The following is a 12,735-nucleotide window of genomic DNA, read 5'->3' on the forward strand; positions in this document are numbered from 1 at the left end:
TTAAAAAAAAAAGAAGTCTAAACCAAAATTGAAACCCAAAAACCAGCCATATGCCTACTTGACCTAGGATACATAAACCTGTTGTTCAGTCCAGAGGAGGGATTACAGCATTACTTTTTAGTAAGTTGCTTTTCATATGGAAATTTCTTTTCACACTAAAGCTCTGTATTTAATGGCATCAACATAAAAAACATCCCTATTTTTAGTTCCCTGATCGTGGACATATAGATTTTTATAGTGTCTGCAAGCATACATTAACGTTAATTTCCCCATTCTCCTTTGTACTTTGTTAATGTCACAATCTGCTGTAAAACCTTGCCAAGTTTCTTAACTGTCATGTTAATTCCAAGACCCAGTCTGCACTCTCTGACATTTCAGGACAGAACATGGCAGTAAAAATAGATTAAAAACAGCTTATAAGTATTATAAAATCTAGAACTTTACAGATGGTGGAATTATATCTCCTGAATGGAAATTTTAGCAACTCAGAACACAATAATATTAGAATAGCCTATTGATTTCTAAGACAAATATTTTCAGAAGTAACGTAATGGTATCTGAACAGTGGGCAAAGCCCACAAAAATGTAGGAAAGTTAAGTGGGTTTTTTCTTCTTTTTTTAAAAGCATCACTGTGAATGTGCATATCATGTTGGTGCTAGTATTCAGTTTCAAAGCTTTTCTGTGCCATATAAATAAAAGACATAATAAGATCTTGATTTTATTCATGGTTAGTTCAAAGTTCACACAAATTATTTCACACAGGGGATTTGTCTGAGGGTTTTGGCATTATAGAAATGCATTAATGTACTTTAGATATTAAATGACAATGCCACATGGTAAGAAATTTGCACGAATGAACAGGAAATTAGACACTGTTTCTTTTTTTTAACTGATTGCTAAAGAATGCACTGTTTGAAGGTGGACTATCCATTTCAAAGGGAGGCTTTTGCTGATTTCAGGAAGTTTAAAATCAGCTAATCAGAAAGTAATACAAAGTTAGAGTTAAATATTTTTTTTAAAGGAAACTGTTTCTTTAAAAAAAATCCTTTCCCCTTTTCTTTAAGGAGTACTTATTATTTCCATCATCCTTGTTGAGTTGTTGATGAATAGCTCACATCGTTTGCCAAGCTCCACCCTCTGTCTTTTTTCTAAACCCTTTACTCATTATTTGCTCAGTCTTTTTCCCACAGCCTAGACAGCCTGTCAAGGCAGCTTAAATAAAACACTGTATTAACATTAGGAAATGGCATTCAGTTCCCAATTGATCTCCTAATACTTTATGTTGAAATGATAATTGGTACAGTCTTCATTGAAAAAAAAGAGAGAAAAACTACTTTTCAGTCACCACAAGGTATTATCTTAGCTAATGTATTCACAACCAAACAGATACATTTTTAAAATCTCCCCATCTGCTGGAGACTGCAGTTCACAATTCTTTTCAGCTGACATAATCCAGATTGATTCGTTCAGCAGATAAAATTCAGGCCACTTCTGCCCTTTATAGGAGCAACATAATACCAGTCTTTATTCAGTAACAATGTAACATAATGGGATCGGAATGTGCAAAATGACTGTTCTTAAATTACTGTGACACACAAGGGTCCAACACAAGCTGTGGTTTAATGTAAAAAATCATTAGGCACAGATTACTAAAGTGGTCCTGCATTAACAAGGTCAAACCAAGACTGTTTATGATATTTTTCAGGAAGGAAAAAAAAAATAAATGTTTGCTAATATCTAGATTATGAATGCATTTTTAAGAGGGAAAAAGTCTGCAGGTTTTTGAGGGTTTTTTTCCCATGAAGAAAGCGCTGTTTATTCAATAATGAGTAGCAACAGTTAAGGATTCTATAAAGACCTTTTCCGCAGAGCCAAGTTAATCTATTACACACTGAAGCGCACACACAAAAAATCTAAATATCAAAAGGTTGTCAAGAGAGTTGCCAGAAACGAATATTTTGGTGCACTGCTATATCAAACAAATTTTGAAGACCGTTGGATTATTATTAACCCATTACAGCACTTTTCTTCTGATGTAGCCAGAGACCATCAGAAGGAATTTAGCAAGTTTCCACACCCCTGCAGGGGTCTTGCATCTATGTAAATCATTGATACTGAGCAATAGGTCTCTCATACACTCACCAAATCAATCTGCCTGCACAAAAACAGCAAAAGTGAAGACATACAGTAAATTTCATCCTTAATAGACAGGTCCTTGCACCTTGAGAGTCTGATGGCCATTTAAAATCATATAATCTATGCCTTTTCTTTGTACAGCTATTTCTTCCTACTTGATACAATCTAAAATTTAATGAGTATTACTTAATAAATGCACAACACCTCACACATCGAAATAAAGGAATACATAAACAACTATTCCCCAAACTATCAACAAATCTGCTGGATCACAGTACAAGAATGAAACCTGACATCACAGACAGGGGCTCAGGCAAGGCAGCCAGTTTTGGCTCTTAATGGAAGCTAACCCAAAAGCAGCTCCTGGGAGAAAAGGTGGTACTTAAAAGAAAAGGATAAGTGGTTTTGAACCAGTGTTTTACCTGGAGGTCCAGATCAGGTGCCTCTCATGGGAATGGAAGAGTTAAATTCCCCACATTCCACTTCCCCATTTTGACCACGAAAACCAAATTTTGCTGTTCCTTACTACTGTACTAAACTGCTAGAGCTGGGCAACTGTTGAAATCAGATGCCTTCATTTCAGCTACTACTCATTTGTGCTGAATGTACAGGCAACAAGTGTATTTTAAACGCATGGAAAGTGAGACTCCCCATTTGCATGACACATCCTCATGTGCCCATTGCATCAACTGACAGAGACACAGCTAGAAAATTACATCTGGCAAACTAAGGATTGCTGGAGAGGAATGCATCCATCTAGAAATTGAGGATGAACGTGTCTACATTCTCCATAGAGGTGGGCAGTGGTTGCACCCTGACCCTGCCAAGGGTGGGCTTCCACTGGCACAGCTGTGGGTGTCCAGCAGGACTACAGTAAAATCAAAAACTGCTCTCAAGAAACACTTTCATTTGAAGAATACCCATGGTTTGTGCCATTTTCCAACAAAACACTAAAATGTTTCCCGACCAACTCTACCCAAAGCGGTGTGAAAAGTGAATTTGTGAAAGTTCTCAGCCAGACCATAAAAGAAGTTAATGTTTTCTGAATAACAAATGTATTTAAATTACATGTGTTCTGCTAAGGTGAACTTCATAATCACAAAAGATTGTAGTTTTAAAAAGTAATGAAAACAAACTGCATCACTCCAACAGTCTTGGAAACTCATTACATTCAAATATTTACATATTCTAGTGAACTTAGGATGTCAATTTTGACTGCACAAATCCAATAACTGAAACATATGGCCTTGAAACCTGCAATCAATATAAACCTTTTAGAGCCTGAGCTTCAAAAAGTTATATCAAATATATATTTGATGAGAAGAAGGTTAATTGAATAATTGATTACTCAGTTACAATTAAGTGCTCTTCAGATATCTTTGGGAAATACCGAGATATAATAGTGATAGATATTTATTTGTTTATCAGATGTCCCTGATTTATAGCTATCATTTATTTTTTATTTCCTAAGTCAATTTTTACATTTATATATTTTAACAATATAGTCCCTGGTGAAAATCAATGTACATGTTTTTTTCACCACAGGGCTGTCAAAAGTTAGCCTAGAAATCCATATCTACCAATTCAGCCAATTTCAGTGCAGACTTCAGCCTGATAAACACTCAGCTAAAATATTCAGACATTGTCTCCAGATGGCAGTTATGGAGAGAGAACATGGAATATTTGCAGCAATAAAGGTTAACCAATACTAACCATGCTGATAAACTCTGAACTTCACAACAGTTAAGAGAAAAGATGGCCACTGGGGAAAAAAAAAAAAAAAGCAAAAGCAAAGTGTACTGTTTGCATGTTCTAACAAAGTAGTATTCCTTATCAAAATATAAACATGTTCAGAGAAGTCGCACCCCTACAGCAACAGCCAAGAGGATCTTTGGGATCTCTGGGGCATTTTAAAGTTGACTGAAGTATAAATCAGATCGAATCAACGTCTTCAGAGCTGTCTGCACAGAATACTTTTAACTCTATAGTAGTATTAGCATTATTTAAAATTTATTTAGCAATATTACCCTGTTCTCAGGAAGGAGGAAAACATGGTTGTGTCATATTCTGTGCATGCACATGTTATTGTAGATACATTGCACACACCTAAAAGAGGCCCATCATCTGGTAACTCATGAGCTAAATAAGGCTGGGTAAGATAGATTAAAACATGTTCAATTTCTCTGAAGATGGTAAGATAAATTACCAAAACTTCACAGCTAGATGCAAAGGCTTTCAACTCTTTCCTGCATCCCACCTCCAAGATATTAGGATAACTACCATAAAACATTGCTGGAATGGCCACAGACACAAAGCCTTCTATCTTTTAGGGTAGAGCCCTGCATTCGCTTCAAAACTTGAGCCTTCTCTCACATTGATGGTAATTCTATACATGGTGTATAATAGAGGCAGTATTGCAAATATTTTTGATTAGTGCCTCAAATTCTACCATGCAATGATAAGGGTGAGGAAAAGAACTTCACATTCTCACTGAACAATAAGATCTTATTTTGTGACTGTCCTCACAAAATCCTGTCTGTCCTCCTTTGTGACTGTAAATACAAATGTCCACAGAGGGATTCGTTTCAGGGGAAATAACTAATGTGAGCCATGAGGAAGATGGTAAAGGAATAAAAATTCCCACTTTCCTTTCCTTGGTCTAAGTACCTGCCGCACCTAACCCTTGACACACTCAAAAGCTTGTAGGTGTTATCCTGTCCAAGAAAGTGGGCCTGCAATTAGACCAGTGCAAGCTTCAAGTAGCTCCACTGGATTCTCCCTTCACTCTCCCTCTACTTAAGAGCAGCAGCAACTGATACGGGACAAGATTTGCCTGGGCCTCAGAGCACTAAAATCTCAAACTCTGCTCCTTGACCTTATGTTAACACTTCTGAGATGAAATTCATCACTAAACGTTTTGTTCTTTTAATCTTCCACCCTACTGCAGTCCAAGCAAAGCAGAATTAGATCCTCCAAGGTCTGAGAAGCTATTGTGGATTTTCGAGGGTACGGCTGAGAACAGAATCTGGCTTTACAAGGACGTTATTACGAGCTTTCAAAACAACACTTACACTCCACGGGCACCTCTTTGCGACGCTGCACTTTATAGTATGTCAGGGGTGATGTACGCTTTATGTTGGGCCTCATAACAAAATGACAGGCGCTGCTGTCCGGTGACAAAGCCACATGACAGCGAGGTGTCACAGACAGGGAGTGCAGATGTATTATCGCTCTGCCACTTAGGCAGGAATGACATCCTTTGAATCCCAAGAGACAATGTCGTGGGTGAGCTAACCTTAGTGTGCTGGTTGTACACTCAACAGTATTGACAGTCAACAATTGCACGTACATCCATCGTGAGACAACGCTGAGCTCTGCAGACACCAGGCTGCAGATTTCATGTGAGAGCTAATGCTAATAGACGAAGGACAACTATGAAAAATATACTTCAAAAAAGGAAGTTAATATTCTATATTTATGTTCAAGGCTTCAAATATACTAAAAAATTCCTTTTTTTTTTTTTTTTTTTTTTTAAGTGTTCCATATTCACATCCCAAACTACGGAGAGAATTATTCAGAAAGACACACCATTAAAATTCTTTACAAAGGAATTTATCATATAAAATAAGAACATTTTATATTAATTAGTCCTGATTTGAAAGGCCATAAATTAGCTTTCTATTTGAGTATGACCAAAGATAACATTATAAGCTAAGTCCTGGGGGACATCACAACACTGACATTATCTACCTCACTTATGAAGCAGGTCACATACTTTCGTGGCTAATTTTGCTTATATAACCTGCAATATTTTCCAGACTTCATGGAAGTTTACAGAACATTTTACAAAATCAGCACTATTTCTATAGAAATCTCAAGGAAAGAGAGACACAGACTCCCTGCATTACGCAGGTCGCGGCACGTTCATCACTACACAGATGTTATTCATAGTCACTGGTCTCACGTAAGTAGGTCGTTGGACCTACTTGCCCTTTTCAGTGATCCTGAAATATGGTGGCATACTTGAAAAGCCGTATAGAAATGTGGGGCTCTCCTGATAAATCATCCCAGGATCAGCTGCTAACTCTTGCATTCAGATTCAGGGAAATGACAGCTGAGTCCTATTAGTGGAGGTGGGGAACAGGGAGCAGGGGTCGAGGGGGCAATTAGCTCCTGCCTTCCCTTGAAAGGGATTCTCCCTTTGCTGGCAGAATAAGGAAAGGTTGAGGTGGAGACAAACCCCGAAGCAAATGCCTGGAAATAGCAGCACCTTTTGTGAGAATGGTGTTTGGGTTGGTAAGAAAGACAAAGCAGAAGAATGGGAGAGGTTGGGAGCTCACCCAGGAAGGCAGTGGAGACTGACTTTTCGCAAAGGTGGAGGAGTCCCTCCTTCTCATTTCTCTTGTCCAAGTCAAAGGGGAGAGAGAAAAACAGAAAAGAAAGAAAGAAAGAAAAAGACTTTTTGTGCTACACTGCTCTCTTTCATGAGTCATATCCACAGGCTACAGATACAGACTGTTCATTTATGTCAGTCATGACAACAGCAAGTGGGAAGCTGCCTCGGGGCCACGTGCTCTTAACTTCAGGGCTCTTTCTCCAAAGCACCGCAGCAGAGGCACAGGTATCTGGGCATCACTGATTTAGGGGGCAGGAGCACAGTTAGTGCTGGCTAAAATCTCAACTTGTGAGGTCTCATCATGCTCTTAACTACATACAGCCTCTCTCACCTCTGATGCCATCTCTTGCCTGATACCTAATCAAACAGAAAAGACTGGTTTAACTTTGTATGGGAGTGGGAAATAATTAAGGGGGTTTTTTTCTCCAGAAAAAAAAAAAAAATCTCTGTGTCTCAAGACAGCAACAAAAAGTCGACCATTAGGCATCCAAGATTTAAAAAAAAAAAAAAAGAACGAAGAGTTAAGCTATCAAAACCTTTTCAGCTGCATGAATTGTGTATGTTAAGAGGCCTGGAAACTGCTTCATGTGCTTCACCTCCTGCTGAGCAGTTTTTATGCTGACAGGACTGAAGATAGCTTTTCTAGCTCATAATATCACAGGGAAAATGCTATATTAAACAGAGACATCTCTGATCATATGCTAAAGGTGCACATGTAATGGGCTCATGATAAACCCATTTATCATTAGAGACAAGTTTAAAATACCATTGTTTTGATTTGTTCCAAGTTCCAAAAAATTATCTGTTTGTTGAACTACTTAATACATGCCTTGAATTTTCAGTATAGCAGTTCCAAAGCAAAGTGAAACTTGTCTGAAAACATAGATTTCATTTGCTCGTGGTGAAGAATGCATGCATACAAGATGCATACTTCTTACATGACTGCCATTCATATCTGGAGCATCAGCTTAGGCTCATGCTAGGAATTATACTTGGCCTAAACATGTTGAAACTCATCAATTTTTTTTTTTTTTTTTCCTAAATCTGGGTACTGCATTCCCAGGTCAGGAGTACAGTGAAAAAACTCCATCCCTGGTTAACTCAACCACATGCTTCCCTGTAGAAAACAGTTAAGTGAAACTGAGTGTGAACACTCAGCAAATATCACAAGAACAAAAGTAGATTCTCCATTATGGATCCCCCCAATCCTTTGAACTCTGGAGAGAAAAAGCCTGGAAAGAAAAGCAGAATGTTTTCCTAAACTTTTGTCTTCAGGAGATCTTTCTTCTGACTCCTCAAATGTGGAGCTTTATCCTACACTGAGCTATATTCTACTGCATACAAAGTAAGATCTTTCACAAACTCATTTTGATTTTTTCATGCCTTCCAAAGGAAAGTGAAAATTTAGTTTCCAGTGTCAAATAAATTAACTACTGTGACTCTACCTGGACAAAAACGCACCTTATACAATGATAAAAACATTTTCTAATATGGATGAACTAAAAATCCATAAGTGACTGAAAATAGATATAACCCTTGAATTTCAAAACTTAAAAATTTTCATAAGAAAACTGTTTAGCACAAAACTGTTTCATATTTAAAATTTTACAAAACTAATCTCAAATATGAAAATGGAGGCCCAGTCTCATTACTGGTCTTTTGCATCTTCTGAGTAGATTATACCTCTCATTGTATCATTAGTTATACCACATTTTGCTACTGCTAAACACAACTGGACACATTTTTCAACGCACCACCATTTCATAACAGCACAAAGACATTTTAATTTAAAAGTAAAGAGAACAGAATGTCCTACAAATATTCCCTGCAACAGAGGGACTCTCTGAAATAATGAGTTTCTCTCTCTCATCAGGAATGACACTGTATACTGGATTCATAGCTCTGCTTTACTTCTGCACTTTGTGACTTGCAGGTTATCCCTGACTCATAAAAATAACATTTCTGGATTCACTTCTCTCTTCTCTTTAACATGTACCTCTCCCTGCACAAAGCCTGCAGTACCAGAAGCAAACAGGATGGTGGGAGTGAAAAGATTGAACCTTTGAGTGCCCTGGAAGTCCAAGGGGATGTTGTGAAGCCCCTCCATAATACCACATCAGACCATTTCTGTGGTCTGAGACAGGAAAAACAGGAGAAATGCCCCTGAGGTGTCAACAGGTCTCAGCTTCCCTGAGCCAGCCCAAGCCCTGCTGCAGACCTTTTCTGTTGGTCACCTTGGAGGGGCCCTGTCACCCCGCTGCTCTTCCTACCCCAGTGCTGCCGTGTGGGGTCTGCCCTCAGCATAGCACAGAGCAGTGATGAAAGCACAGCTCCCACCCTCAACTGTCTGCAGGAGGAAGGATGTCAGACAGGCAAGAGGAGAACTGGTAAAAAATGGTTTACGCTTGTTAAGTCCATTCTTGATTAGATTGTGCTGTTTTGGCCAAAGATTTGTTCTTCTGATGATGTTTGTGTGGTCCCACTTGGCTGGAGACCAAAATTCTGTTACTTTATGTTACCAGTTCATGTTGGTAAATAAAAACAGGATGTTTTCCAGTTTGAACACTCACGTTCACCCTCCTGCCCCTGCTGCACACTGCTCCTCAAGGAAGAAAAAGGGGAAGGTGACCATCCCTCTGAGTGCTATGGACCTCCCCCTGGGTTGTTTTCTCTAGAGGAGCTGATTTCACCCTGTGCAGGCACCAAATGCTCATCAGTGCATGTGCTGTAGCTCAGAGACACAGGCAGGGCCTCAGAGATAGGCTTGTGAGTCCATCACTCCTGTGAAAGGTACAGCAAAGAGACAGATGTGAAAGGCTTCAAAGCTACCAACTACAAAGTTCAGAGGTTTCTCGTACCCTAAACAGGGCAAAAACCCTTCTAAGGTCCATGAAGTCCCCATCTATGTTTAATAGGAGCTTGGGCTGATCAAATAGCCTCAACAGAGAGTTTAGGTTGTGACAGGATCCATTTTACGTCTGGTCTAAATCCAAGAAGATCAGAAGAAGAAGGGGAAATTAAAGGTGAGCTCTGAGTATCAGGCAAGGACCTGGCATGTGTTTTTTTTTAATGTTGCCTTAATGAGTTTTACCATCCCATATCTACTGACATTTTAATAACTGCTAAACCCCAGAAAGTCTCCAGAGAAAGTGCACTGATACTATGATGAGCATAATATAAATGCATAGACAGACAGACAGATATTAATAATTTCTTCCTACTGATGTATGTGTGTATTTCGTATAATAATATAAAGCTTTCAGGGTATTTTACCCCTATTCAGCACAACAACATTTACTACTATCAGTCTAATCATAAATACAATTATTCTTGAGTACTCTATTACAAAAACCAATAAACTAGGCCTCAATAGAGACTCTGAAATTACTTAACTTTTCTTTAGAAAAATATTAAAACAGTATTATCACATCAATGAGAGGAAAAGACAGGAAGATAATAAAGTTATGTTAAACCTCCCTGTATTTACTCATGTGTGAAACAGTTATGTCTGGTCACATAATTGCAATGGTTCTGAGAAATATTTCATATTTTATAATGAACATTAAAAGAGTTTGTGGATCATTACTTTATATGAGTTCCAAAGTTATTACATAAAACCCAACAGGAATGGTTATAAATTATTTGATCCTCTAGTCTGGCCTTGGTAAACATAACATGAAGGCTGAACTATCTCAGCAGACAAGATTCATGATAATAGGTAAAGTGATTCTACAGTTGAAAAAAATACCAGGATACTTGTAAGCAAGGCTCTTAACTTTTTTCTTTGCTGTTTCAAAGAAATCATTTTCTGCAATGAGCTTAAGCCATTTAAAAAAAAAAAAAAAAAGGAAGAAAAAAAAAAGCTTTGTCAAGAACAAAGGAAAATTTTCTCGTGGACATGGACTATCGCCTATCAATTTTGCATTATCATAACCGTGGCCCTGAAGTCACTGGCAGATTCTTGAATTTACAGCACAGTATGCATTTAAGACATTATACTTAGCCATGAAATAATATCATGAGAAATTATTTGATTTTTCAAAGGATCCTGAAGAGCAACTCATTGAAATATGAAAAATAACAAAAAATTACACACTTTAAACAATTATGAAGAATTTTCATCCTCTGACTCCAATGGGCAGCAGCATTTTAATTAATGAGTGATCATTTGCTCCAGAGATAAGTGTAACACTAAATGAATTCTGGTCCATTTCCCGCTCTCAGCTCATCTTTGTCTCCAGCTCCTGTGCTTTGTGTCAAAACACTTTGTGGATGTTTTTGTTTTGTTCTATAAATGTCTTCTAAGAATATTAAATATGGAAAATTATACAGTTATGCACGCACAGCATTTAGCAGGACTGGAAAACAAGTTTAGATATTCTGGTCAAATTATAAAATATCTTGAATGCAACTCATATCTGAGGCTCAAATCCTGCAAGTTTCTGCTCACTCGTGCTGTGTACTTGCATGTGCAAGAAGAACCTTTCCTTGAAGGAATTACTGGGGGACACTTTTTGGCCCACACAGGCAGAAGCCTGTGCTGGGTGATGATGATTGTCCATCCTGGCTCACTGCTCTACTGTGGGTTTCCAAGAGAGGAGCTGAGGGCCACTGACAGAAACAGAACACCCACAGCAGAGCTGGGAGGGCTCAGGACCCTTCTCCACAGTACCTGCTGGAGAGGACATGGTCAGGGCTCACTAACCACTTCCCCCTGCCCCACTCCTTTCCAGAATTCCAGGAGTTGTATTGAAACACTAAACCACGCTGCCAAAGGCACTTAGCCTCTGCAGTCTTTCATCACGAAACACTTAGGAATGAAAATTTCCTGCCTTGCAAGTCATCCAGCTGTCTAATGCCAGGAGTGCCTGCTGTGCCCTGACACTGCTGGAAGAGACTTGGTCAGGGTCCTCCCCAAAGTTAGATTTTATTTTTAGTTTCTATATTACCTCCTGTTTAACAAGTATCCCTTTGGGAAAGCACATGTTGAGCCACCCAAAACACTCTGTTTTCAACAGCTTACAGCTATCACTGACCAGTTTTTATTATTGCTACTATTTCTCCGTGTTACCCTTTTCAGTTCCTGCAGATGGCTACTCACAGCTATAACTTTTTCAAGATGAAATTCTGCTCACTGCCCTCACTTTTGCCTCATTATTGTCTCTTTTTCTATACTTGAAGTCACTACTTGTTTCCATTTGTCAAAGTAGTATGTAAGTTGTTAAATAATAACTTCCTTTTTAGTCTCTGGCTTTTCAGGAAATTTCAAGGATGAGTGAGCCTCTGTAACGTCACCTGTAAATTCTTCCTGGTTCCCAGAGAGATCATTCTCTGCAGTTTTCAAGTGATATTCTGACTTCTACCAGCATCTCCACACATTAAAAGTATACAACTAGTGGTATTGAGATTGAAGGATTGTACAGAAGAATCGACCGGATACGTGCCATAAACACCCACAAGTTTGTGTGAGCTGATGGGGGGGGATCTGCAGGACAGGTGTAGCCTGAGAGAAAGAGGCAGCAAAACTTCCAGGGCTGTTTTGGGAAAGGCAGCAGCCTGTTTGAAGTACTTTGCTCTTTAAAGATGATCTATTCCTCGCCGGGTTTTTGTGACCAGCATTTCCAAGCCATCTGTGTCGCATCCTCTAGGTGGTGCTGATACTGCACAGCTCCCACTTCCCCACACAATGAAAACATTAATTTGCTATGAGATAATTTTTGACGTAAATGTAAAATGGTGCCCATTCGAACTCAGTAATGAAGCATGGTGCATTTCTACAGCTCCTAATTTGACTAGTTAAATGACTCCATTACGTGTCTAACAGACAGAAGCAAATAATTTCTGGTCAGTTGACGCTCACTTATCCGTATCATTTTACCCTGAAAATAAAGTCTCTAATCTACAGTTTCTTTGTCTTAGTTTTTTTTAATATTATTAAAGCAAACACACTTAAATAAGAGAGATTAAACCAACACAAACTAACAATTAAGGCTACGATACAGAAATCAAGTTTATATAATGTGGGAGGATGGATAAAAAAATTAAAATTAAATAATAAATTAAATGACTGCCTAGTTCTGTTATTTTTACTATGAGGTTTGACAACATTACTATTTAGGAAAAGGAAAATATCTTTCTCAAATTCTGAAAACCACTTTAAATGCTGCCTGCAAATCTGCCTATAAAACTTCCCTGCACAACT

General features: G+C 38.4%; 1 protein-coding gene across 7 annotated transcripts in view; it reads right to left on the minus strand.

Annotated features, from left to right (window-relative positions):
* Positions 1 to 12,735, minus strand: part of ZNF536 (zinc finger protein 536) — a 346,468-nt gene that overhangs the window by 44,262 nt on the left and 289,471 nt on the right. The window lies entirely within an intron of this gene.

Source organism: Myiozetetes cayanensis, unplaced genomic scaffold, assembly GCF_022539395.1.
Source record: "Myiozetetes cayanensis isolate MyiCay16 unplaced genomic scaffold, myiCay2020 scf16, whole genome shotgun sequence".
Classification (NCBI taxonomy): Eukaryota; Metazoa; Chordata; class Aves; order Passeriformes; family Tyrannidae; genus Myiozetetes; species Myiozetetes cayanensis.